The sequence below is a fragment of the Tachypleus tridentatus genome, chromosome 7 (genome assembly GCF_004210375.1).
Source record: "Tachypleus tridentatus isolate NWPU-2018 chromosome 7, ASM421037v1, whole genome shotgun sequence".
NCBI classification, from domain to species: Eukaryota; Metazoa; Arthropoda; class Merostomata; order Xiphosura; family Limulidae; genus Tachypleus; species Tachypleus tridentatus.
The window spans coordinates 88,628,787-88,652,937 of record NC_134831.1 but is presented as its reverse complement, the minus strand read 5'-3'; the positions used below and the strand labels follow the sequence as shown (position 1 = coordinate 88,652,937).

Here is a 24,151-nt window from a genome sequence, read left to right as displayed (position 1 = left end):
TTCAAGTTTTTTTAATTTCAGTTACAAATTTTCAGTTTAAAAGTATTAAGTAAAACAACAAGCAATGACTTTCAAAAGTATAACAAAGTAACTTAACATAAATCAAAGTAAAACAAAACTAATTATTTGCAGTTTATACTAAACACTATTTTCACATTCATAAAAGTTTAAAGGAACAAAAAGAAGCATATTAACACATTAAAGATGTCCCTTTCAGATTTCAACTGTAATTATACCTTTCGACTTGTGTATACATGCAATATTTTCTTGAATTTGGTTAAATTTTCTGCCTGCACTGCCCTTGAAAGCACTTCATTCCAAATGCCAAATACCCTGTTTGACAATTAATATTGTCGAAATTTTAGGCAACTCCAAAGTTGCCAAAACTTGAATTTATGACCCCTTGTCCTATTGTTTTCATTGCTAAACACAAAAGATTTTGATGGACCTATATTGTCAATATTCTTAATAATCCTAAAATCTTCAATTAAATACCCTGCCCCTTCTCCTCTCCAGAGAAAACATGCTTAGAGACTTTGGTCTCCCTTGGACAATTCCAGGTAATTCCTAGTGGCTTTTTTGTGAAACTTTTCCAATAATTTAGTGTACTTCTTAAAAAAGGAACCCAGAACTATTCACAGTACTTTATACAAGTGATCTGTACAGTTAAACAACAATGTATGTTGTATTTAATATTTTTACAGATGCAACCCAAAATCCTATTAGCCCTATTGCTAACTACAATATGCTGTATAGAGGACTTAACTGGTTTTTTTTTCTTCAGTCATAGTATTTAATGTATTCCTTCTGCAACTATAACAATAATTTAAATTATGGAAACCTACACAGATCACCTTACATTTGGGATAATTAAATATCATCTGGCATGTATTAGCCCAATGCATCAAATGATCTAAATCCCCCTGTAAGTCTGCAGCATCTTTCATACAGTAGCCACCCCAAAAAATCTTAGTGTTCTACAAACTTCAAAATTGTGTGAGTCATTTGAGAGTAAATATGATTGACATAAATTACAAACAGCACATGCATCACTTGTAACTGTGATCCAGTCTGATATAACCACTTTACTGTTTTTATTATATACTGATTTTTACTCTCACCAATTTTCTATCCAACTGAATAACTTTTTCACTACACCCATAGATTTAATTTTTGTAACAAGTATTTTCTGAGGCACCTTATCATATGCTTTCTGAAAATCAAGTTAAATCATATCCTCCATATTTTCTTCATCAACTTTGCAGTAACATCCTTAAATAATGTCAGAAGGTTTGTTAAACAAGACTTTCCCTTAGTAAAACCATGCTGGCTTATTGACACTATATCAAACTGCTTCAAGTGACCCTGTAATCCATCTGTAATTACACTTTCCAATAACTGATGTAAGACTAACTAGCCTATAATTGCCTGCATTAAATATTGGATTAACGTTAAACAATTTCAAATATTTTAATATTCTGCCACTACTCAATTATCTATAAAAAATATTAGCTACTGGTTTACAAAAAAAAAATATTTAAGTTCCTTTAAAACTCTTGGATAAAAATTTTCTGGTCTGGGGATTTATCAGTTTTTAGGTTACCCAACTTTTATTACAGTTTAAGAACTTAAAATATGTTTCACATTAATATTTTCCACATATATTAAGTGCAGGTTGAGGCAAAATAATAATACCTGTATCTTCCTTTGTGAAAACTGAAAAGAACTCATAATTTAATAAGTTTATCTTCCCAGATCAGTTCCCCACTATCATTTTAAAGAGGCCCAATCCCCATCCTAACACTTTTTTACCCATCATATAACTAAAGAATTTCTTATTGTTTGACTTAACTCTCTTAGCCAACCATCCTTGATAAACAGGAAGTCCTTTTTAATCGGATTTCTTGATTTCCTCTAATCTTCCAAGTTCTTATTTTCAGTAAGTTTAAATTCCTTGAATTGATTGATTATTATCCCTGGTATGATATCTTAAACCTTTACTAAATAATATTGTAAGCTAACACTTAGTTATCAACAAATTAGTATCTGTAAACTAACACTTAGTCATCAACAAATTAGTATCTGTAAACTAACTTTATTTATTCAACAAATTAGTATTTATTGGTTTTACTTTAAGCAGAGCTTTAGTTTACAATTAGTAGCTTTACTGGTGACTGAATGCTCATTGATTTCATTCCAGTTTTGATTTTACCAAAACTTTGTTTAAAACTCTGATCTCGGACTGAGTGTTAATATTTCCCAACAAGTTACAACAGTTAAGTCACAAAGAAAGAAATAAGACAAATTTTCCACTAATACAAGAATATACAATAAAATGGGCAAGTGATAGTGTGTGTGCCTGCCTTTTAGTTTTAAATAGAAAAAAAAAAAGGCCCAACAAGAAGTAATACAACTTTTAACAGGACAACTCTCTCCTCTTGGTCCATGTGCTTCCCCTTGTAAGTTAGACTGAGTAAAACGAAACCACTAAAAATAATAGTTTAAAATATACTGACTTTATATAAATACACTAGAACTGTGAAGTCCAAGTCCTTACTTTGATTTCACCAGCAAAATAAATTAAATGACTAACAATGGCAGAGCCAACACTTCATGAACTCTGCTTTATGACTCAAAATAAGATGATCTCCAAGAATTATTCAAGTAGGATAAATATAAAATGAGAAACATAATTCTTTCTTTATTCATTCAACATATTCATGACTTTTTTATTCACTTCACAATTTCATAATATTTTGTCTCCCTCCAGAAAAAATTCTTTAGACACCCATGTACATAGTCTATACCAAATATATGAATATAACCCTATACTTGTCGAAACAGTAATACTTACAACAAAAGGAAATGATTCTTAAAGAAATAAGTTGTAAGTAATGATAAAAACTGATTATCCAGAATCAGGAGCTATGATCAAGACTGTCATTGGAGAAATGGTGCAGGTTGATACTTTGGTGTGATCTTGTTAGAAACTACTATCACAGACTATTTTGCTCTTATGGAATAAATATAGTGGCAGCTGATACTCTGGGGGTAGAGGTTACTGAATGAGTGGCTGTCTCAGATTCTTTTTTTACTGGTCTGGATTGTGGAAAGATTCTATTTGGGTATGGAGTATTACAATTCTACCTAAACTATTCACTCATACAATGTTGATTATGTTTCTCAGCCAATCATTATTTTAGGCCTATACAAGGGTCGGGGGGTTTCTCCCATTGAAATTTTTTGATAAATAAGTAATATGAGATTAAATCTGGAAGCAATTTTGCATGAAATATAGCTTAATCAGTTGCATGGCTATTCATAAAAATCCACAAACTTTCAATGAGAAGTAAAAAAAAACTGTTGTAACACTGTATGGTGAGCTGGACTTTAATTACCATAAATATGTATGTGTTGTTATAGGAGTATATTATTTACATGCAAAATAGTTTTTCATTTTTAAATTATATTACTAATTTAAACAATTCTGTATAACAGTAGTATATTAGCTATTTCAATCATTATGAATATGTGTTGAAGGATTATTATTTAGATCTATACTGTGTGATTGTGAGTTTAGCGATAAAGAGTGTGTAGTGATGTTTTTAAAAGAATAAATATAACAAACTGTATTTTAATAACAAAGTAGAGAAGAATAATTATTTTATCAGTTGTGTTCTAAAGTAATTGAACAAACCTGCATGGATTTTAACAAAAACAAAAGAGACAACTGTGATAACCAACAGTGTAACAAATATTTTTATATATGCTTGACATGTTTTAATACATAGTTTTAAAGCAAGTGGACTGTGTTGCTATTTGTTAAAAATTTGTCACCAATAACTTGCAGACACTAACTGTAAAGAATCCAGTCTACAAAACCTGAGAGCAGCAATACAGCTTTGGACTTTGAGTTACAAAGTATCAATAGAAGCCATTACATATGATTATTTTAAGCCAACAAAATATTAATATTTCATCAGAAGAATGTACACTACATAGGAAATGTTAAGTACCATAACTACATAAGCATATGTTTTATATCACGAAACTAGTGGTTCAGCTGAGCCTCCTAGAACCTCCCTGTATATATGCATACCTTCAATGTGCTACTTCTCTGGCTTCTGTAATGCTTTGATTTGTTATTCTTGTGTTTCTTAGTCCTTTTGGTTATCTCTTTCACATTACTATGGGTCATTATTAAGGGAATGGTAACCAGCTAACATACTGAATGTTGTGTAATAATCTGAACTTATTTTCTCAGACTCCTTATCATCAGATGTTGGTAGAATAATCAATAGTAAGGTGGCTAGGAGTGATTTAGAATGCTCTGGTGTCTGAAGGAACAAACCAGTACCCACCGACTCAAGAGCCTATATGTTGGATGCATTATCCAGCAATGTATCTTCATCCATTGATTCTATTTATTTATTATACATGTTATTGTGTGGCTGTATAATGTAAAGAACTGAATAGTGGTCAATGACACTTTCTTCACTTTACCTATCTAGTGTATAGGTTTTTATCATAGTGATTATAAAGCACGTTCATATCAACAATATGTTTGACTCTAAAGAAGTAAAAATTAATACAATCTGTGGAAAGAGTGTCTGTCTGGGAAATTCCATGGTATGAATAAAACCAAACGTAATAGTTCCTTTCATCTCAGCAGTTCTGTGAAGGTTTCTCCAAAAGATAATACTAAAGAACCACTGGTCAGTTTTGAAAATGAAGACTGCCAGTAAAATTAAGAACTTCCAGTTAAACAGGAAAAGTCAAAATTAAAAATACTGGGTCAAACAAACTGACAAACTCTATCAAGAGTGATGGATTAACACTTCATTCTGGAACTACCTGTCAGTGCGAAACATAAACTAACACAGATTTTAGCTACCTGTCTGTTTACTCACATACATGCCATGCCCTGATTAGTTCTCTGGTCATTTGGTATAAAACACTATCCTAAATTACTTCAAGATATCTTTTTCTCTAGATATTTAACTAAATACTAGTCACTGTCTGTACAATGTCTTCCTTAAATATCACATCAGTTATTCTTATTAGTAGAATATGTAATTTCATTATACATGTAACCCTTCTTTTTGATCAAGTACCTTGTAACAATTACCACTGCAAAACTTATTTCCTTTGAAAACCTTAATTGTAACCTATACAGGTTCAACCTTTTGATTGAGTTTTTTTTTTTTTTCAATCCTAATAGGCTGCAGTTCATACCTGACATACAGAGTTACCTCAGCCCTTCTTTTACAATCAACAATTAAATAATTTATAGTCTGGAATTTCTCATCTAATCAAATAGGTTAGTGAGTAATAATTTGATTATTAAGTTCTCTTATATCATCTCCATACCTGTATTATTTAACTAAAAATGAGATATTTCACAGTTGGTAGTTTAATAAAACATTAAAATATATATTAGTACCTACCAGCACTATTTTTTACTCGTAAACCACGTCTCTTTGTTACACCTAACTAACCGCAATTTTAATAATTAAATGTATTAAATTATTAGTAGCTACCAATATTCAGAAAAAAACAAACGAATTCATTCTTAAAGTAAGTGAATTATCTTTTTCATTTAAATGGCACTCACGATAAAATTTCTACTTTAATATAACAATTAATAACAGATTCAGCAAATGGCAGGCATAGTGTTAAGCGAAATCTAGTTCACGTTATTCAAAACTGATGAGTGCAAATGAATTTGAAGATAAACATAAGACATTTACTGCCGACCACAATCTTAAGACCAATGAACATAAATAAAAAAAACAAAAACATTTTGCGTTGTTAGACTCAACTACTTATTTGAGTAGAGCTTCGAAAGATGACAATAAGAAAAAAAGAAAATAAAAATAAAAAACTTTTTTAGCATTTAATAGGAAAAATGTGAACACTATGAAATTAGCCTAAATACTAGCTGGTCAAAAGTTTAAGACCATACTGAAACGGAGCGTTAATCGGTAAACACGTAACGAAATTTAGTCATTTGTGTTCAAGCAACAGCGTTGTCAACATCTCTCACTTACATCTCCTGTGTTACATTGGGTAAAAACATGGCAAAGGCTAAAAAGTTGACAGAATTTGAACGTGGCAGAATTGTCGAGCGGCAAAAGCAAGGTCTCTCTCAACGTGCCATCGCTAGTGAGAGTGGGCGTAGTAAAACTGCTGTTGCAAATTTCTTAAAAGACCCTGGGAGATACGGGAGGAGAATTTCAAGTGATCGTCCCAAGAAAATTTCGCCGGCGTTGAGCAGGAAGCTTCGTCGGGTTGTCTGGCAAGACACCAGCCGATCGTCTAACCAGATTAAGGCCCTTACGGACGCAGAATGCAGCTCAAGAACAATAAGATGGCATATACGAGAGAAAGGTTTTAAAAACCGTAAACATCTTCAAAGGCCACTTCTCCTTCTACACCACGAATCAGCTCAGTTAAACTTTGCTGAGAAGCACCAAACATGGGACGTAGAAAAGTGGAAAAAAAGTTTTGTTCTCTAATGAGAAAACATTTAACTTGGATGGTCCAGATGGCTTCCAACGTTACTGGCACGATAAGGATATTCCACCAGAGATATTTTCTACACGACACAGTGGAGGAGGCTCCATCATGATCTGGGGTGCTTTCTCCTTCCATGGAACAATGGAACTTCAGGTTATACAGTGGCATCAAACAGCAGCTGGCTACATTGGCATGTTGGAGAGAGCACCTTTATTGACTGAAAGCCCTCACTTGTGGAAAAATGACTGGATCTTTCAGCAGGACAATGCTGCAATCCACAATGCCCGCAGAACAAAGGACTTTTTCATGGCGAATAATATGATTCTTTTGGACAATCCAGCGTGTTCGCCCGAACTGAACTCTATTGAAAATGTTTAGGGGGTGGATGGCAAGGGAAGTCTATAGAAATGGACATCAATTTCAAACAGTGCACGATCTTCGTAAAGCCATCTTCACCACTTGGAATAACATTCCAGCCAGCTTTCTGCAAACGCTTATATCGACAATACCAAAGCGAATGTTTGCAGTTATTCACAATGACGGCCATGCAACTTACTACTGAGACCTCTTGTTGGGCATTTACTACCCTGTTTAGGACTTCTTTTTGGTATGATCTTAAATTTATGACCAGCTAGTATTTAGACTAATTTCATAGTGTTCACATTTTGTCTATTAAATGCTAAAACGTTTTTTTATTTTTATTTTCATCTTTCGAAGCTTTACTCAAGTAAATAGTTGAGTCTAACATCGCAAAATGCATATTTTTTCTTTATGCTCATTGGCCTTAAGATTTTGGCCAGCAGTGTATGATCAACACTGTTTTGTACCAACAGTGAAGTATCGTCGAGGCGCAAAAGCGTTAGTGTCATTGATTCAGAAAATTCTCAAGATACCAACAAAATTCTGAAGAATCAAATTTTGGGAGCCGACATGGAGATTTTCGAACATCAAACAGGTACGATATATCAACAAAAAAACACTCCTGATCATGTTTCTTAATATAATCAATATAGCTGTTTCACCGGAGCGCTTATCTGAACCTAATTAAGCAGGCGTGACACATTTAAAGGTGTGTAACACCACTCTAGTTGAAACCAGTTTGCACATGTTATTTGAACAGCGATGCAACATTGCATTTTATAATGCCTGATTCTGCCAAGATTTATGAGACGTGTAAAGTTGCCGTCAGGGAAAATATTTCGTATTAGAAACCTAATTTTCATTCTTGTGAGCACATTTTAAATAAAGTACATACAGTAGAACTGAGTTGAATGTGCGTATGTAACTCAACTTCTTTTAAGTTAAGGAGCAAGGATAAACAGTTAAATACTGCATAAAAATGATTAACAAGTTTGAAAAAACCTATATCTTATTAATTTACTATATACATACTACACTACAGTGTTAACAACAGTATTAAATACTTTGCACATCTTCTATCCTGCCAACACGAAAAACTAAAATATGCATTATTCCTTGTATATTATGTAAATAATAAGTGTGCTAAAAAGGTTTTCGTTTTAAACGCACGATATAATAATAAAATGCAGTTTAATAAATATTTTTATACCATATTCCTGTGTCATTATAACCATTTAACGTATGATATAAAAATGAAAAATTTAAATGCTCTAACACCTGGTTTTAAGCCTGAATAGTCCACGCGTTTCACAAGTACACTGATGGTGTCTGGTCACGAAATACATGCAATTTTGGATGTGAACATAATGTCTTTGTTTCTATATACGTGTTCTAGTTTTCGATACGTCGAAACTGCTTCAATTTCAGATACCAGAGTGGCACTCCTGTACACTCTAGTAGCACTACACTCTACATTTGAACATTTGAAGGTGGTATGGCAAAAAGTCATGACAGACTATTTGAGGACACTAAATGAAAGCTTGACACATTGATTTGCGGCAGTCAGTTTGGACTGGAATTAATACAGTATCACACTTATCCTCTGGATACATAATTATGAGGATACCGTATTACCTGAATACATACGCCAAACAGCATAGACTAGGGCTTAGAGTGGTTTAGTTGTTAATCTGCCAAATAAAAAAGTTCAAGGTTAAAGCCAAATTATAATCAGTGCTTCTAAACAATCCCAAATTTTCAGATTTGTGAATGTTATAACTTTGTTGTTGTAGATAATTTTGATTTTCGTTTAAGAGTAGCTAAATGTGTAGCAACTACTGCTCATTGATTGCTCTCCAATGGTCAGAAGTTCTAAATTAAGGATGGTTATGTCTGACTGGCCATCTGATATCGCATAAGGTGATATTCAGGATAAAAATACGAATACATATTAATAAGTCAAAATTAGAATGATAATTTACTCTATACTCTTAGTGATATTATAATGCTTTCAAATAGCACTAAATTTTAATTAACAAGTGAAATCCACCAAATAAAGGGAGATTCGTCAAGACAATTCAGTAATATCTGACAGAATTCGATAGAAATAAAAAGCCCAAACACAAATGCTGTTGTTGTTGTTTGAATTAAGCATAAAGTTATACAACACCGTTCTCTGCCCACCACGGTTATTGAAACCCGATTTCTAGTGAGTTGAGTCCACAGACATACCGTTGAACCACTGGGGGGTAAACACAATTGTACAATGACAACAAACAATCTTTATTTCACTAAACAATATTAAATATACTTACTTATTAGAGTAGACAGTTTCCTCTACTGAAGAGTCGGAGTTGAACTTGTCTACAGCACGTTCAAAAGAGGTTGTATGCAAGACTAATTTGCTATAGACGGCATATGAAGAGATCATTTTTCAGACTGAATAAATATTTCTTTACTTAGATAAATCATTTGCTGTGACTAGCATAACTCATGTAACTTGTTATTTCCAATTAAATATAAGATAGATATTTGTCTGAGAGATCAGTTGACTGCTTATGGAAAAAACGACTGTTTATTTTCACATACTGTAGGCCAGGATGTTCACAGAAAATTTTCTATGAAGGGTCAAAGTTTCTTGGAGGAGGGGACAAAGAAGTGCAAAAGTGTGAATTGAATAAAAAATTCATATATATATATATATGTTGATTGATTAAAAGAAAAAAAAAGAAATAAATACGTTTCTCATCTTCTAGAAGGTGGGGCCAACTATTGCCTACTTCCCTTTGGACGCCTGTATCTAGAGGAGACTTTGTAGTTATTTTTTACCATGGGAAGACAAAAAAATATTACTCTAGGTGAATGACATAAAACAATAGGTAACTAGGGTAACAGTAAATCACGACCTTCTTAACCAAGTGCAATGTGGAAATTACAAATACTTGCGCATATAACAAACCTTGAGAAATTCCTATATTAATACAAAGATATTTTTATTTGAAATCAAATACAAAGCTAGATGTGATCTGCATACTATAAATATGAAACTTGATTTTAGTATTATAGGTCCTCAGACTGAGCCACTCGGGGAGTTAATACAAGGAAGTAGAAAGTATATGGTGTACTTATACTTGTTTGTTTGTTGTTAAGCACAAAAGTTCACAACGTTGTAAGTCTGCAGACATACCGCTGTGCTACTGGGGGACAAGTGTACATGGTACAGCAATAAATCTATAGATATATGAAACTAAAAATAGAGTTTCGATACTTGTGGTTGGCAGAGTACAGACTGCTCATTGGGTGGCTTTGCGCTTAATTCGAAACAACAGCCATTAATACCACAATACATGAAGTACTAGCAGATCCGTATATCAACTTTTTTTTCAAAGATCAACTGTCTTTATAGGATCAACTTTTACTCGCCTTTTGGTATAATAAACTAAAATATCTTATGATTAGATATTTCTCCAAATTTTTTAAATGTTGAGAAAGGCTTTTCTTCGTATTTTATAGTGCTATGACAACTACTCACGTACTGATGACGTCAGCATTTCTCGATGTTCATGAGGCTATGGTGTTGCCGAGGTAAATGCAGAAGTAAGGTAGGCTTAGATTTTAGACAATTTTTTGTTAAATTGGATTAAATTGTTAAAGTAATTGATTTATGAGAGAAAATTACAAAATATAATAATATGAAGACTGATAATCTTTTAGTTGCGTCATGTGATAATTATATTATGCGAGAGAATGAAACGGCTTTTAAGCCGGAGACAGTCCGAAAACATGTAGAAATACTAATAGTAATACTAATACTAGTACCACTAATACTGATAATATAACTGTCAGTGTTATAATAGAACTTAGATAGATATTAATTATTTTAGTAATTGAATATATTTCTAATACAGTAATATGATTAGTTAATTTTAAACTACTAGTAATAATATTACCAGTATTAATAACATAATTTTATTAAATTAATATTGTTGTAGATGTGGCACAAACTACAAAAGTCCAAGTTAAATATGATTTATACAACTGATAAGTGGGGCTATTATTTGGTGATTTATACTTACAGTTATACTACATAGACACATTTTTTAATTTAAATGTTATTAGTTTGCATCATCACTACTCTGCCTTAAAAATTTTATTGTTATTTTGATTGAACTGCTGATAGTGTTGTGCTGTAATCAATGGTCTAACAAAATCACTTGTATATTTTACAGGTGGGATTTTTTAGACAAGAGTGCAGAATCTTTTTGATAAGTACTTTGATTTACATGTAATATTTGGTTAAGTAACCAAAGTATGGTTAAAAAATTAAAAAGTACCTCCAAATTGTCCCATCATTCTAAAAACTTTGTCCTTTAGATGAAAAACAAACACTTTCTATATTGGTGCTATTAAATTGTCTTTAATATAAAAAGCAAGAAAAATTTTGTAATAATGATAAATTGCAAACAATTTAGTAATTTTAACAATTTTATCATACAAGTTAAAAAAAACACTAAGGTTTTGTTAACTGCTGATTATTTACTACATCAGTTTTTTAACTGTTTAAATGCATAACAATATGTATAGTATTCATACAGAATGTGTTGTAAGAAATGAAAAGATTTATTGTGTTTCTAGAAATGGATTTATGTGCAATAGATTTGATCAACTCCAGAAGAATTAAAGAATTGTTTAAATGTTAAACATTTTCTGAAGCAACATTTTGCTTTGATAGGTGAACACACACTTATCAAAGAACATCAGTTTTGTTCTCTGTCGTATTAAAAGATTTAAGTGATAAAAGAAATCTGAAACTGAAAAGGAGAGTATGTTTGTGTTTTTCTTGTAGCAAAGCCATATCGGGCTATCTGTTGTGCCCATTGAGGGGAATTGAACCTCTGGTTTCAGCATTTTAAAATGAAGACTTATTGCTGTTTCACCAGGGGATAAACAGGAGAAAAGAATATATAGAAATGAGGAATTTTTTAAATAAGCTTTTGAAATGGCTGTATGGGAAGATGAAAACAATTATTAAAGTTTCAAAATAGCTGTTTATGGGGTGATGGATTTATATTAGTAAGTTTGTAACAGTGAAGGATTTACAATGCATTCACATTACAAATACATCCAATGAAATAATTATTTATTATGATACTAACTTCATTTGTTTTTAACTTAATAGAAACATAATGAAAGTTTTGCTGTTCTTTATTTTTGTGAGGTTTTAATTTTTTGATCATGACTCTTAATACTTCGAAACGTTTTCTTTTGTGAAGGTTTTTCTCTACATTTAATGTTTTAAAAGTTTGTGGCATCTCTGAACCTTACACTCACTTGTGTTTAATTTCATTTTTCATGTTCTTTGCTTCTGGTCATTATTTTTCTACTTGTTTCTCTTGTATAAAAATTTTCAGTCTTAACATTTCATTTTTTTTTTTACTCTGTAACATTGCCGTATGTTTTTAATTTCATAAAAACATTTAGTTCTTTTTAACTCTGATAAAACATAAGTTTATAACTGAAGAAAAAAGATGTTGTGAAATAAATCAAATATTATGAAAATATAAAATGTTTAAACTACTGTAATGTTCAAAATGTTAGAAATAAAGGTTTTGTGTATACAGTAAACTAATATTTGGAAACTACTATTTCTATGGGCTCTGTTAACATTCTTGAGTTTTTTTAGTATCTTTTAGAATTTGTTTGTGTTCATGACTAGAATTACAGTATTATTAAGAAATCTTTTAGCTCCCCTATTAAACCTGAAAGTTTTTTAATAATGAAACTGCTTCAGTACTGTAAGTTGCTTAGAATTAAGGAACTTCCTATGTAATATTTAAAACAAAATTCATAAATCACCTATTTTGTCTGATTTAACTGATATTTCTCCTAATAAGTTGCTTAATAAATATATAACATTTATTTATAAAACAAGTAATTGCGTATCAGATGAAAACATGTTATAAGTGGTTGCCACAATCTTTTTTATGAATAAATGTATTTTTTAGGTAGGTTTTATCAAGCTGTTTTATAGAATGTTGTAGTTTTATATGAAACATTTCATATAAATGAGGAATTGTCTATTTTAATTTTTAAATGCCAGAAATATTTAAATATATAATAACTTCTGCTGGGAAAGAACAATTTAAGGTAATTTTGGTGTATCTAAGCCATCCTATCCATCAAGTTAACATTCAAAAACTCTAAAGCAGCACCTTATGAATCAATTATTTATCAACTTTCTTTTAAACTCCATTAATTTATATTTTCTATCTCATTTGAAGGCAACTTGTTTAACTTCCTTGTTACAAAAGTAAAGCTGTCTTAATTAAAGATGACTTCTACCTGCAAATATTTATATTTATTTCCCTTTTCTTTCTATTCTGACTATGAACACTATAAATTCACCTAAACACTTGTTTCTCCCAGCTCTTTCTTCCAGAGAAAAGTTCTGTCATCTGTTACCTATTCTCATATGATAATCTTTTTATTCCAGGTTATGTCCTGGTTGCTTTTCTCTGATCTCTTTCCAAAAATTCAATGTTCTTTCTAAGGTAAAGAACCCAAGACTGAACACATTACCGAATGTGGCTTAAGCAGTGACCTGTACAATAATGCTATAACTTCTCTAGATTTGTATTTGACATTTCTCTAGATACAACCTGAAATCCTATTTGCCATGCTACTAGCCAACAGCACACTGCTTGGATGGTTTAAGAGAATGATCAACCATTACATCAATATCCTTATCTTTCACAACACTGTTAATTATACTTATAATTCAAATTATGATAAGCTACATATGTTACATAGCATTCATTATAATTGAAAGTCACCTGTCATTTCATCAGGTAATCCAAATCCTTTTGTAAAACAGTAGTGTACTATTTACAACCAAACCCAAAGTTTTATGTTGTCAGTTGATTTAAATAATCTGTTGAAGATTCATTCATCATTACCTCATATTAAAGATATGTTAACTTTTTGAACAAGGCTTATTACATAAGTACATTGATTCATCCTCTGAGTATTGCAGGTGCCTGTTTATGAAGGCTGTAGACCAAAATGCAGTTATTTCCCATTATGGATTGTGTTAGTTTAAGGTTATTCCCTTTGGCTTGTGTAAAGTAAAATCTAGTTTAATCTTCTATGTGCCAGAGCTGTTCTATAAAAAGTCATCTAATGATGATAAAAGTAGCAGCCTCCCATACATTTAAGTAATGTTAAGTAAATTTAAATGAGGAAATGCAGTGATTGAACCAAAGCTCACTACAAAGCTGAATATTATTTTTACCAGACTGAGTGCTCATTTTTAAGTTTTATTGTTTTAGAAACTGGCTGCATTTGTCATACTTAAAAAATTAGATACTACTCATAAAAAGCACTGTTATTTGGTTTACATAAAATTCATCACTTGTAAACCAGCACTGTCATCAGTATGGAAATAATTTGGGTATATCCAGGATTTATTGTATCATAATGAAAAGTTAATGTGGATAGCCAATAACAAACGATTAGCTGTTATTTCATGAGTCCTTGAAATTGTGCTGTGTCTCTTTATTAACTGTGATATATAATTTTTTTCATGTACTTAATTAAAATTGTTTTTCACTTAGTAAGTTAAAACTTACAAGTAATGTTTATACCTTGTGCCTATACTATTTGCTCTTTCATGGTGTAAGTGAACTTTGAAATCCATGGTGTTGATCTTATGTAATTATAGACCATAGCTATAATTAGTATATTGCACCTAATTAGCAGCCATCTAATTTTTTTGCAGGTGAACCTTCAGATACACCTTTATCTGAAGCCATAGCATCTAGCACCTTATTCCTGTAACTGGATATTTGTGAGATCTATGTTTCTTAAGTGGATGTGAAACCCCTGATGCGATTGTATCCTGAAGGATCTAGTGTAGCCAGCCACTCTAGTGACATGTCCAGCAAAAATTCTAGCATGTTCTATACTGTTGAGGTGGGCGATGCCCAGTTTACAATTCTTAAAAGATATCAGAACCTTAGGCCTATTGGTTCTGGTGCTCAAGGAATTGTGTGGTGAGTTCTTGTATTCGATACATCTACTTCTTTTATGTGCACGTACGTTAATAATGATGGTGTTAAAATAATGATAATAAACCTGATTTCTCTGTGATCTTCACTCTGACTTGAAGTATTGCCAGGATAGTGTTCTCTAATAAGTAATTAGGTAGTTCTCATATGCCTACTCATCATGACTAAAAATGTTAATATTGATTTCATTTTCAAAACAGTAACATTTTGTAAACATGAAATGGTAAAACAAGAATAAACATGTTGATTTGGTATAAGATCCCTTTAAATCACGAATAAGATGTGGTTACATTTCTGTTCATGGTGTTTTATCATTTTAAACAGCTTAGGAAATGAAAACAGGTGATATAAAGTTAGGTTTTTTTTTTTACATTAGGCTTAAGAAAGATATCAATCATAAAAATTGCTACACTTCACAGGTGAAATGATATAATTGTATTTTTATCTATAGTGTCTAATAATTTATTTGTTACCTCTCTAAATTTTTGAAAACTTCATGTAATTGCATGGTCAAAATAAATTGATCAAGTGATATGTAATTGTTTAAACCCTTCAGGTGCCAAAGTATAGTCACGTGTAATGGTTATACTAGTAAACAATGGATAAAGCAAAATACCTCATACTTGTATGACATGAGTTTTTGTAGGCTTCTAAGATCATCAAAGACTGTATTGTGACCAGCTGTTCAAATTTTCTTTTATCAAGTTCTACTAAATGTGCAATGACAAATGCTTGATGGTAAAAATAGAATAAAACAACTTGAGATACCCGATTCTCTATTGTATCATTATTAACTAATAGAGGTGTGTGATGGTATGGAGAGCATTGTAATAGTGTTTGGATTGCCTAATTTCTTTTGAAAGATAAATAACATTCACTGTGTACCTGAACATTATTGCCAGTTGTTTTCACTCCAAAGTTCTTTGTTTTTATTCTGCTAATGAGGAATCTTACCAAAATGATCACATAACAATCCAGGATTTTGGTATTCCTTCAGTAATCTTTCTCAAGCAGCTTAATCACCAAATCTCAGGCTGATTGAATATTCACCACCACAGTTCTCAGATGACATCTTGATAAGTGAGCTCAGTTGAATAAACTATCTTCTATCTTGATGAAACTTTGTAGAATGGACAGCAACTGCCTGCTGTGGAGACACAAGTGTAGAGGACGACACTTTGAAAGTCTTTCATCTTCAAGACAGAAGACTTTTGAAACGTTGTCCTCTACACTTGTGTCTCCACCACAGGCAGTTGCTGTCCATTCTACAAAGTTTCATCAAGGATACTCTGCCTAAACCATCTATCAAAGAATACCTTCTGTCATATTGTGAGGTCTGTGTTGAGAGCATTATTTCTACTAAAGATGATCAAATCCAGTATTACTAAGTGTATATGTCACTTTTACATGTGTACCCACCTGGTATTTATTCAATTCAGCATACATGATTATGGGTATAAAAGCTGAACCCAACTACTACAGTAATAATTGAGTTGTTACAACTCTGTCTATGTATATAGCTCATGCATCTAACATTTAAAACATTTCTCCAGTGAAGCAAAATAGCAGAGGTTTTGATCAATAAGTATGTAAATATTTTGTGGAATATCAAAGCTATTATTATAAATGAAACAAAACATGTTTAAGGGGTAACATTTGGAATTCTTGTAGTGTGTGTGCATGTGTTTATGAATTGTGTATTATAAATAGCTGAATTAAAAGTCAAAATGTTTTTAGCCTTTGTTATAATATCACTTGTTATGTAAGCACATGGTTAGTTTTAACTTATATAAAGACTGTTTTATAAATTATGATAGTTATTTTGTTGAATATTTGACTTCAAGTGACTTGTGAGAGAAAATTATGCTTTGTATATGTTGTAAAATTAACACTTGTTTTTGCAAAAAATATTGTAAACAGTAAATGATATAATAAACTAAATATGAAATTATTCTAAACCATTTTGTCAACATAGTTAAAGAACATTTCTGTCCCCCATGTGGCTTAGAAGGTAAGTCTTAAAGTTTATGAAATTGAGCTTCAGTGTCATTTGTGGCCACAGCACAGATAGTTTTGTTGTATATTTTTGTGATTAACAACAAAGAAACAAAAGAACATTTCTGATGTTACAAGCTGATATACAATAACTTGAACAAAACATATTCAGTAATACAAGGAAGAAAAAAGTATTTTGGTTAGCATATGATTCTGAATTAACACGTGTTATTGTATCATAACTGAACATTTGAATAATTTATATGAAAAGAAACTATATGTACAGTTGCTTAGTTTTGTGTTGTATAAAGTTCTTTGTAAGTTACTGATCAAAATGTTTCTCATTGTGTATAAGTGGGGCACTTATGAAACCTCTAAAGAAAGAAATTTGAAAAACAAACAAACAAAATTTAGTTAGTATATGAATTCTAATACTAGTGTATGATTTCCAGAAAGAGGTTGTGTGGTGATGGGTATACTGAAGGTTTTAATTAAAGGTTAAGAAGTATTTAAGATTACATATGTATTGTTTGAGTTGTTATCCAGAAAAATGTGCTGCCAGTATTTTTCTTTCCAATCCCTTTTGATTTGTGTTTTGAGGCAAAACGATTTAATTATGCATGTTTATGTTGTTGTGTTGTTTGTGTACTATGTAAAGATTTAGGTAATTGCATCCTTTTACCTTGTTGGTGTTTTTATGAGAGTGAAGATTGTGTGTACAACTATATATAAATGCATCCAGTTTTTTCTGTGATTGATGTATAAGACTGTTGTATTTCTAGACACAAGGTGTAACTGTAGATTTGTTGTTATAATTATTTTTCGAAGATAAACCATTAGCTTTATTAATCTGTACACTGCAGAAATCTAGAGATTATTCAGTAGGTCCAACATAATGCGTTTGATCTTTCTGAACACAGTAACTATTCCTTGCATGTGCATTTTGAAATTTTGTATGCTGATAGTATTGAGGTGTCTGAGATGTGTTTTAACATAAACTGAGTTGATCAAGTGGCACTAGCCTTCCACTTATAGCAGGGTGCAATATCCTTCATGTATAGTATAACACTAACGTATAAAATATAACCCATGTTGTGGATTCTTTAATACCTTCATTACCTCATCTTTTTGTCCTTACCTCAGAAGTACATTCCCCTCAATTTTAAATGGAGAACAACTATATTGATCAGCTTTTCCCTAGGTTTACACTGGGCTTCTCTTAGCCTGTAGATGACAATGTTCACCCTTTAAGCTCTTCGTGTATTTATTTACCTGGTTTGTTCTTTACTTTATCTTTCTCTCTGTCTTTTGACTCTTCTTCCTTACTGCATTCCCTCATGTTGAAAATTTAGTTTTCCTCTTACTGATATGTTAATGCTGTTTCTTTTGGAATAGTTTCATTTACATGCTTTATCCTTCTTAACTCCAGGATTTTGTTGCCATGGTTTACGGCCATTCCCCTTTACCATTCTTGTTTTTCCAGTCCTTTTTATCTACTTGGTAGGCTATAACCTCCTTACCTCCAATAATTTTCTTTAGTGCTAAATGTTCCTGTTTTTGTCCTTTTTCTTACACATTTTCTTTGTTACCTAACCTCTATTCATCATCTTTCCAAATCCTTATACTATGGTCTTGATAACCTTTCTGGGGATTTAAAGTTGGTACTTCTAATTACCTTGGTCAGGGTTTCTTCTACTTTGTATCATCTCAGTTTTATTTTCCTCTTGGGATGAGACACTCTTCACTCTGTTTTTCATCATCTTCACTCCTACTCTCATGACCTTTGTCTGGCTCCTTTTCTTTACCCTGAAGATTTCAGGGATATTCCTTATATGTTGAAGACACCAGTACTCTCTTTCCATGTTTTCTCATCATTTTCCAACCTCATGATTCCATGTCTGCTTCATAATCTGTAACCTCCCATCATTCTTTTCACATTTCTTGTCTACTTCTTGCTTGTACCCCTTCTGGATTTAATTAGCCATTGCACATCCCATCAGTGGCTACCTACTTTTGTACCTGGGGCACATTTGTTTGTGTGCACACATCTGGACCCTTTGCAGTCAATTTGTGGGTCATTCAGTTTTATACCACATGGATTTTCTCTTTACTTTTCATCTTTTCCTCCTTTTTTTAATTCCTTTTCCTTCTACTGACCATCAGCATCTCCTGCTTCTCAAGGCCATGGCCATTATATTTTGTGGACAAGAAAACCATCTCCAGAATTTTATTATCTTTTTGTTGTCCCCCCCCCCAAATCCAGGTACTAGTGTCTTGTCATTTACCTTTTTTTCTCTCAATTAATATCTTGTAGTTCCTCAGTTCAAAAAGAATTTTCTTCTTATCTGTAAGTTCTGCAAGTTAGGGCAGCTCCCAGAATCTCAGAGATTGTAGAACACATAGGAGCTTTGGGATGTCTCTGAAAAGAACCTTTCAGTTTACTCCCTTTCCATTTTAATGCAAGAATTTCATCATACTAATAGCAACAAGAATGTCATGGCTTGGTGGTTAGGGTATTTGTCTTGCAGTTTGAGTATCATGAGTTTGAATCCCTGTTACCAAATGTACTTATTATATATGGGTGTAAAAATTCCTAGCATACAAAAGTAACAGCCATCCTCTAGTTCAATGAGACTAAGAGTTAAATAGGAATGAAAAGTGGCTTGTTGAGAGCAAGCTAAGCAAAATGGTTAAAATATAGAACTTATGTAGCAGAAGTCAATCATTCTAATTGATAAGAAACTCTGTTAGGAATTTCACATTCAATGTTGTAACAGCCCAGCTGTTACAAGTTTGTGTTAATAAACACAGAGTATTAGAATAATAAAATTTGAGTGATAGCCAATTACATCTTAACATGTGAATACATGTGTATTCCTTATAGCTAATGCATTTTTTATACCTATAGGCTTCCCAGTGTGGTAGGTTTCACTCGATCTATTGCTTAATCTGTGCTATCTACTGCTGCCATTTCTGTGTCAACATCTTACACAGCTAACTCTGGAACCAGACTGCATTCCCTTTAATACTGTGTGTTTGTTATACTAGGAACCTGGTACCAATAGATTAAAAAATGGGGGATCTGTGGCTGTAAGAAATGACCAAGTTTGTGTGTAGGGGTTAAAATAAGCACATTTTTTCTTCATCCCAAAATTTAAAATCTTGTAAAATTCAGCCAAACTAAAAAAAATTTTCAGCTACACTTATTTCAGCCAGGATTAATATTCATGTTGTTGTTACATTATAGACCAACCTAGATAAATACAATATTCCACAACAAAATAAATATTGTCCTAGACAACTGCTAACATCAATAGCCAAACTAGTGAGATATTCTGTCACTATTTGTGGGTTGAATCACTCCATTTATTTGGTATCACAGATGTCATGCTACTACTTGGCTATACAGGATGATCTACTTTTACAAAATCTTGGAGACAGTTTTTGCTTAAAGAATTGCTTAGTAACTTAAAAAATAAGGATCACAACAATCTTTCAGCATTTTTGGATTTATAGTGATCCTGCTCCGTCATACAAACTGATGATATTTCAGTATTTCATCTGATAAAAACACTCATCCTAACTGTGTGATAATGGGTCTTGTAGATATCTTGTTATAAAACATCTTGATAGCTTGATAAGAAAGGGTTGCAAAGTGTTTTGGTCCAATAAATCTTGCATTCAACAAAACATTCTAACAATCAATCACACAACATAATGTACACAATTCACAGTGAAATACCACTTGATAGGTTCAGGAAGTACCTAATGTTGCATCACACAACAATGTATACACTTCATAGTGAAATACCACTTGATAGGTTCAGACAGCACCTAATGTTGCATCACACAACATAATGTACACACTTCATAGTTAAATACCACTTGAGAGGTTCAGGAAATACCTAATGTTGCATCACACAACAATGTATACACTTCATGGTGAAATACCACTTGATTGGTTCAGAAAGTACCTAATGTTGCATCACACAACATAATGTACACACTTCATAGTGAAATACTACTTGATAGGTTCAGAAAGTACCTAATGTTGCATCACACAACATAATGTACACACTTCATAGTGAAATACCACTTGATAGGTTCAGAAAGTACCTAATGTTGCATCACACAACAATGTATACACTTCATGGTGAAATACCACTTGATAGGTTCAGAAAGTACCTAATGTTGCATCACACAACATAATGTACACACTTCATAGTGAAATACCACTTGATAGGTTAAGAAAGTACCTAATGTTGCATCACACAACATAATGTACACACTTCATAGTGAAATACTACTTGATAGGTTCAGAAAGTACCTAATGGTGCATCACACAACATAATGTACACACTTCATAGTGAAATACCACTTGATAGGTTCAGAAAGTACCTAATGTTGCATCACAAAACAATGTACACACTTCATAGTGAAATAACACTTGATAGGTTCAGGAAGTACCTAATGTTGCATCACACAACAATGTATACACTTCATAGTGAAATACCACTTGATAGGTTCAGGAAGTACCTAATGTTGCATCACACAACATAATGTACACACTTCATAGTGAAATACCACTTGAGAGGTTCAGGAAATACCTAATGTTGCATCACACAACAATGTATACACTTCATGGTGAAATACCACTTGATAGGTTCAGAAAGTACCTAATGTTGCATCACACAACATAATGTACACACTTCATAGTGAAATACTACTTGATAGGTTCAGAAAGTACCTAATGTTGCATCACACAACATAATGTACACACTTCATAGTGAAATACCACTTGATAGGTTCAGAAAGTACCTAATGTTGCATCACACAACAATGTACACACTTCATAGTGAAATACCACTTGAGAGGTTCAGGAAATACCTAATGTTGCATCACACAACAATGTACACACTTTTTAGTGAAATACCACTTGATAGGTTCAGAAAGTACCTAATGTTGCATCACACAACATAATGTACACACTTCATAGTGAAATACCACTTGATAGGTTCAGAAAGTACCTATTGTTGCATCACACAACAATGTACACACTTCATAGTGAAATACCACTTGAGAGGTTCAGGAAATACCTAATGTTGCATCACACAACATAATGTACACACTTAGTGAAATACCACTTGATAGGTTCAGAAAGTACCTAATGTTGCATCACACAACAATGTACACACTTCTTAGTGAAATACCACTTGATAGGTTCAGAAAGTACCTAATGTTGCATCACACAACAATGTACACACTTCATAGTGAAATACCACTTGAGAGGTTCAGACAGCACCTAATGTTGCATCACACAACATAATGTACACACTTCATAGTTAAATACCACTTGAGAGGTTCAGGAAATACCTAATGTTGCATCACACAACAATGTATACACTTCATGGTGAAATACCACTTGATAGGTTCAGAAAGTACCTAATGTTGCATCACACAACATAATGTACACACTTCATAGTGAAATACTACTTGATAGGTTCAGAAAGTACCTAATGTTGCATCACACAACATAATGTACACACTTCATAGTGAAATACCACTTGATAGGTTAAGAAAGTACCTAATGTTGCATCACACAACATAATGTACACACTTCATAGTGAAATACTACTTGATAGGTTCAGAAAGTACCTAATGGTGCATCACACAACATAATGTACACACTTCATGGTGAAATACCACTTGATAGGTTCAGAAAGTACCTAATGTTGCATCACAAAACAATGTACACACTTCATAGTGAAATAACACTTGATAGGTTCAGGAAGTACCTAATGTTGCATCACACAACAATGTATACACTTCATAGTGAAATACCACTTGATAGGTTCAGGAAGTACCTAATGTTGCATCACACAACATAATGTACACACTTCATAGTGAAATACCACTTGAGAGGTTCAGGAAATACCTAATGTTGCATCACACAACAATGTATACACTTCATGGTGAAATACCACTTGATAGGTTCAGAAAGTACCTAATGTTGCATCACACAACATAATGTACACACTTCATAGTGAAATACTACTTGATAGGTTCAGAAAGTACCTAATGTTGCATCACACAACATAATGTACACACTTCACAGTGAAATACCACTTGATAGGTTCAGAAAGTACCTAATGTTGCATCACACAACAATGTACACACTTCATAGTGAAATACCACTTGAGAGGTTCAGGAAATACCTAATGTTGCATCACACAACAATGTACACACTTCTTAGTGAAATACCACTTGATAGGTTCAGAAAGTACCTAATGTTGCATCACACAACATAATGTACACACTTCATAGTGAAATACCACTTGATAGGTTCAGAAAGTACCTATTGTTGCATCACACAACAATGTACACACTTCATAGTGAAATACCACTTGAGAGGTTCAGGAAATACCTAATGTTGCATCACACAACATAATGTATACACTTCATGGTGAAATACCACTTGATAGGTTAAGAAAGTACCTAATGTTGCATCACACAACAATGTACACACTTCATAGTGAAATACCACTTGAGAGGTTCAGAAAGTACCTAATGTTGCATCACACAACATAATGTACACACTTAGTGAAATACCACTTGATAGGTTCAGAAAGTACCTAATGTTGCATCACACAACAATGTACACACTTCTTAGTGAAATACCACTTGATAGGTTCAGAAAGTACCTATTGTTGCATCACACAACATAATGTACACACTTCATAGTGAAATACTACTTGATAGGTTCAGAAAGTACCTAATGTTGCATCACACAACATAATGTACACACTTCTTAGTGAAATACCACTTGATAGGTTCAGAAAGTACCTAATGTTGCATCACACAACAATGTACACACTTCATAGTGAAATACCACTTGAGAGGTTCAGACAGCACCTAATGTTGCATCACACAACATAATGTACACACTTCATAGTTAAATACCACTTGAGAGGTTCAGGAAATACCTAATGTTGCATCACACAACAATGTATACACTTCATGGTGAAATACCACTTGATAGGTTCAGAAAGTACCTAATGTTGCATCACACAACATAATGTACACACTTCATAGTGAAATACTACTTGATAGGTTCAGAAAGTACCTAATGTTGCATCACACAACATAATGTACACACTTCATAGTGAAATACCACTTGATAGGTTAAGAAAGTACCTAATGTTGCATCACAC

At 32.5% G+C, this 24,151-nt stretch overlaps 1 pseudogene across 1 annotated transcript in view; it reads left to right on the top strand.

Moving 5' to 3' along the window:
- The first annotated feature begins 10,128 nt into the window (after positions 1–10,128).
- Positions 10,129–24,151, top strand: part of LOC143256142 (stress-activated protein kinase JNK-like) — a 94,804-nt pseudogene continuing 80,781 nt past the window's right edge. Inside the window, exons 1-2 of the transcript XR_013031184.1 lie at positions 10,129–10,481; positions 14,657–14,930. The product of XR_013031184.1 is annotated as a stress-activated protein kinase JNK-like (transcript). The remainder of the gene's footprint in view (positions 10,482–14,656; positions 14,931–24,151) is intronic.